Raw genomic sequence first — 5,878 nt, forward strand, 5'->3', positions numbered from 1 at the left:
TTCTACTCTGTCACATGGGGTCGCTATGAGTCAAAATTGGCTCGATGGCACCTAACAACATCCACAGAGGAATGGATGGCTTGGTCATTCTTTTTGCTCTTTAACCTCATTAAAAATTCAAGGTACACAGAAAACGACAAAAAATACTATAACCAAATTTCCATATTTCACTACTCAGAATTAAAAACAATTCACGTTTCACCATCTTTGCTAGCAAAGTTTTTTTCAAGAAATAAAATATTACTACTACAGCAAAAGTCCTGTTTAACCAACACCCCTGGGCTTAGTCCCTTCCCCACACTTCCCAGGTGTTGTTAGCTGCCTTTGAGTCAGCGCCCCCCGACTCATGGCAACCCCATGTGTCACAGAGTAGAATTGCTCTTTAGGGTTTTCTTGACTAAATCTTTATGGAGGCAAATCGCCAGGCCTTCCTTCTGGGGAGCAGCTAGGTGGATTTGAACTGCCAACCCTTTGGTTAGCAGTGATCGTAAACCACTTACACAACCCAGGCTCCCTACACTGCCCAGAGGCAACCTCTAATGAGTTTGAACTGATCCTTCAAGAACATTCAAAGGCTTATATAAACCCGTTGCTATTGAGTCGATTCCGACTCACAGCAACCCTATAGGACACAGTATAACTTCCCCATAGGGTTTCCAAGGAGCAGCTGGTGGATTCCAACTGCCAACCTTTTGGTTAGCAGTTGAGCTCTTAACCACTGTGCCACCAGGGCTCCAAATGCTTATACACATACCAAGTATTTGTGTAGGTTTGCATATGTGTTTCACGTCAGTAAGTGGTGAGTGGTATCAGGTATGATATATACCATTATGCGTTGTGCTCTTTCAACTCAGTGTTGCTTTCTGAAATGGAGCCAGGTAGTTACACATGGCTGTTGCTCATTCCTTGGAGAGGCAGCAGAGTTTTCCACAGAATGAAAATACCACAGTATTTTTAGTCATTCCCCTAGTAGTGGACGTTTAGCTTGAATCTAAGCACAGATAAACATCCGGGCACATGGCTCCTTGCACACACGTGTGGGAGTATCTCTAGGGTAAAGACGTAGAAATATAATTGCTCTGTTACAGGGTACACACATTTTCAAGTTTACAAGATGCTACCAAGCTGCTCTCTGAAGTGTCTCTATCAACTTACACTCTCAACAGCAGTGAATGAGACTATCAGTTCCCCCATATCCTGGCCAACATCTGATATTCTCAAACTTAAAAATTTGTGCCAATATGATTGGCAAAAAGTGGTAACTTCTTGTTGTTTTAATGACACTTCCCTAATTATTTATGAAGTCGAATAACTTTTAATACATGCTCTGGCCATTCTTGTTTTCTCTTCTATAAATTCCCAGTTCATATACTCTGCCTGCTTTTCCTTTAGGTTACATGTCTTTTCTTGATTGCAGGATTTAGTTCTATTTTGGGTACTAATTCTCTGTCTACTAGATATTTTTCAAATATCTTCTCCCAGGCCGCCATTTGTCTTTTAATCTTATTCATGGCGGGTTATTTGGTTTTTTTTTTTTGACAAAAGATTTTAATTAGGTTTAATCAGATGTACCTCTATCTACAGTCTGTGATTGTGCTCGTGTTTTTTAAAGAAGACTTCCCCTCTCCAAAATCTATAAGGTATCCTCTCATAGTCCATTCTAATAGTTTTAGAGTATTTTCCCCATGTTAAGGTCTTTGGTAGATCTTTATTTCTTTGATAGGTAGGCAGGGGTTTTCATTTTATTTATTTTCCATTGGAGAGTCAATTGTCCCAATACCATTTATTGAAATACCAAATAAAACTAGTTGCTGTCAAGTCCATTCCAACTCACAGAGACCCTACAGGACAGAGTAGGACTGCCCCCATAGGGTTTACAAAGCTATAAATCTTTACAAAAACAGACTGCCGCATCTTTCTTTTGCAGCGCTGGTGGGTTCAAACCGCCAGCCTTTTCGGTTACCAGCCCAGAGCTTAACCACTGCACCACCAGGGCTCCTTGTAATATCAAATGCTCATTATAATCATCTTTTTTTTTTTTTAATCTCAGTAAAGCGCCCACAGTCTGTATCATTTCAAGTTAGGGTGTTTCCTGGTAAATTCTCCAAAATGTATTAGTAGAAAAATGTACTTTTGGATAAGTAAATAAGCTGACCTAAATGGGTATTTGGAATGAGGCCAAGCACATGCTACATGTTGTCTGCCAAAAAATGGTTTTGATATTGGAAGAACTGATGTTAAGTCCTTCTTCCTGACGGTCACTGGATAGCAGGGCCAGGTGTGTTTTGAAGCCATTCTGAGGTCGTAATGATCAAACCATGTCACTGGCATTTAGTGGGAAGGCTCGTCCTTCTATTGTCCTGAGCAAGGAATGCGCCTCCCACCCACCAGAGCCTTGGCCTCTGCTTGGGCTTCTCTGGAAAGATGTGCAGAGCCCAGCCACAGTGTGGCCTCTGCAGGACAGGGGCGGGGTGGTTGTAGGAAGGTGAATTTTTTCCCTGTGTGCCTTTTTGTATATTTTAACTTTTGTTTTTTTAATCATATGCATACATTACCCAGTCCCAATAATATTGTTGTGAAAGGCAAAATAGAAGCAATTGTAAAAGGGCAATATCATATGATATCAGCACTATCACCAAGACACAAAGTGAAACCAGGAGAAAATATCCCAGCGCTACTCTCCTCAAACAAGAAACACAGAGATGGGAACTTTGGAGGGGGAAGTAATTCACACAGAAAGTATACTTCACCTTAATTGTTTGAATAATTTAGTCCAGTGGTTTCAAACATTTTTTTAGCCACAGAACATACTGTTAAACTAGAGCTTTCTCAGAAGATCTATATAAGGTAAACAAAATGGAAGTAGTCTTGTTGAAAGTGGGGATCCCCACTGGGGCCTTTGAGGGGCTCTGTAGGACCCCCAGGCTCTTCAGAGTACATGGAAGCCCTTCCTTTAGGGTCAATGAACTTGAGAATGATAAATTATAATTATCTTTTTCATTTTCTTCATGTAGTAACACTCTACAAGTTGCCACTGAGGCGATTCTGACCCAGGGTGATGCCATGTGTGTCAGAGCAGAACTGCTCCCTTGGGTTTTCAATGACTGATTTTTCAGAAGTAGATCACCAGGCCTTTCTTCTGAGGTGCCTTCGGGTGGACTCGAACCTCCAACCTTTCAGTTAGCAGCCAAGCACGTGAATCATCTGCACCACCCAGGGACTCCAGTAACACTATTTTCCACTCCAAAACCCGAAGCAATGTACTCACTCATTCTGTAACCATTTCTGGAGCACCTACTCTTACCAGATCCTGTGGTAGGCATCACGCAGGGTGAGGCATGATGACGTCTGAGCAAATTTTTGAAGTGGGAGGAGGAAACAGCCAGGCTGAAAGCCGGAAGCATTCCAGGCCAGGGGACTGCACGGGAAAGCTGGGAGGAAGCAGGCCCACAGGTTAGGGAATGGTGAGGAGCACCACGTGGGGGGACGCACTTGGCGTTTGTTAGCATAGCAGGTGTTGAAACCGGAGAATCCAGGCGGAGTGCATTATTACATGCCTGGTAGACCTTTCTAAGTTTGGCTTTGGAAGGCCTCAGGGAAGTTACTAAAGGGTTTTAAGCAGGAGATTGACACAGTCATATTTGTGCTTTGGAATAATCACTCTGGCTAAAGAGAGTATTGAAAGGGGACATGATGATTAAAGGAGGGAGGCTGGGTTGTTCCAGCCATCCAGGGAAGAGAGGACAATCGGTTGAGATGAAGCCAGGGCAGTAGAGATGAAGCAGAAAGAGGCTGACTAAGAACTAACTGGATATTGGCAGTGGGGAGAGGGAGATAGGTGTCAGGGGATTCCTGGAGCTTGGGGTTGTGTAACTGGATAAGGTTGGATAACTGGTGCCATTCAACACAATAGGGAAGACAGGAGATAAGAGCACTGTCCTCCAAATCATTCCGAGTCTATACTCACCAAACATCTTTCTGATAAATGATTAAGCTTTGATTTTTAAAATGGTACATATTTTTCAAAATTACAACGGAATACAGGATAAAAAAATATACTGCAGACATGATATTCTCCCTCCACATTACCTCACCTGCAATCACATCCCAAGGTCAACCACTTGACCATTTCTGTTCTTGTTTGTTCTGCTGGTTACCTCCACAACCTTAAAATATGTGCTCTTTGATAATTTATCAATAGTATACATTATTGCATAGCACTGGTGGCTCAGTCATTAACAGCTTGGCTGCTAACCAAAAGATCAGCAGTTCAAATCCACAAGCCACTCATTGGGAACCCTATGGGGCAGTTTTACTCTGGCCTATAGGGTCGCTATGAGTCAGAATTGACTCAACGGCAGTGGGTTTGCTTTTGGTTTTATACATTATTGCAAGTGAAATCTGGACAATAACTAAGGAAGACCAAAGAAGAATTGAGGCATTATGAATCATGGTGTCGGTGAAGAATACCGAATATATCATGGACTACCAGAAGAATGAACAAATCTGTCTTGGAAGAAGTACAGCCAGAATGCTTCTTAGAAGAGAGGATGGAGAGACTTCGCCTCACATACTTTGGACATGTTATCAGGAGGGATCAGTCCCTGGAGAAGGACATCATGCTTGGTAAAGTAAAGGGTCATTAAGCAAGAGGAAAACCCTCAACGAGATTGATCGACACAGTGGCTGCAGCAATGGGCTGAAACGTAACAACGATTGTGATGATGGCACAGGACAGGGTAGTGTTTTGTTCTGTTGCACATAGGGTTGCTATGAGTTGGAACCCACTTGATGGCACCTAACAACAACAACATACATTACTGATATTGAAATATGAAAGCTTACTTACTCTGTCTTCTCTTTCCCTTCCCCCTCCCCCAAATCTTGGTATAGTATTGTTTTTAGTTCTTCTATTGATTATAACTGTAAATAATATACTTAAAATTCTGTTTCTCATTCCATGAACTTTACACAATATCCATTAACTCCATACAAAGTAAGATGAAGATATCAGCACCCCCACCCCCGTCTTCCTCTTTCAACTTCTGTCAGCCTCATCTTTGCTTTTCCGTTGTTCTGCTTGATAACATTACATTCTGTTCTGCAACCACAATAAGTCCTCTCTGCTTCATCCTGTTTCATCTACAGGTCAATTCTAGGAGTTGAAAACCAATGAACTGAATTTAAATTATTGTGAGCAGGTAGATGTTGTTCCCTGGAGAGCCAAGAACTGCTAGGGCTATGTTTCTCCCTCTAGAATCCAAAGTAACCCTTGGGTTATTCAAAGAAGAATCTTCTCAGTAGCACAATCAAATTGATTCTTTTTTATTATGCTCTGTCAATTACTTGCATCATGGTTCGTTTTAGTTTGCTTCTATTTAAACCATGATAGATAGTCTTATACCTTTTTGAGTCTTTCCTAGACTTCTCTTTTTCTGCATTGAGAAGAGCAACACATTTTCTCTTCACCATATCATACATCTAGCTTCTTACTTATTCCACCTAATGCATGGAATCATTTCATTTTTACTTACAGAGAGAGTTCTTGGAGACCACCAACTTCCTGTTGTAACTTGGACCAAATGATTTCTAGGCCCCTGCACAACTACCATCTTACCCTTGTGCTTTGATACTGGGAAAAAGTATATTAGGAGTAAGGAACCGAAACGTTTTGATCACTACATAGGGATAGTCTCATTGCAAACAAATCAATTGGCCATGTCTTCACTAGTCTTGTCTGAATTTAGTTAGTGTGACTTTGTCATGGAGAGACTAATCACCCGTGGGTATATGAGGAAAATTCACGTTCTGGGTCTCCCAGATTAAGTACCAGACCCTGGAGGTGGTCACTCAAACACCCTGGGAGGTGTCTCACCAC

Source organism: Trichechus manatus, unplaced genomic scaffold (genome assembly GCF_000243295.1).
Source record: "Trichechus manatus latirostris isolate Lorelei unplaced genomic scaffold, TriManLat1.0 scaffold00045, whole genome shotgun sequence".
Lineage (NCBI taxonomy): Eukaryota > Metazoa > Chordata > Mammalia > Sirenia > Trichechidae > Trichechus > Trichechus manatus.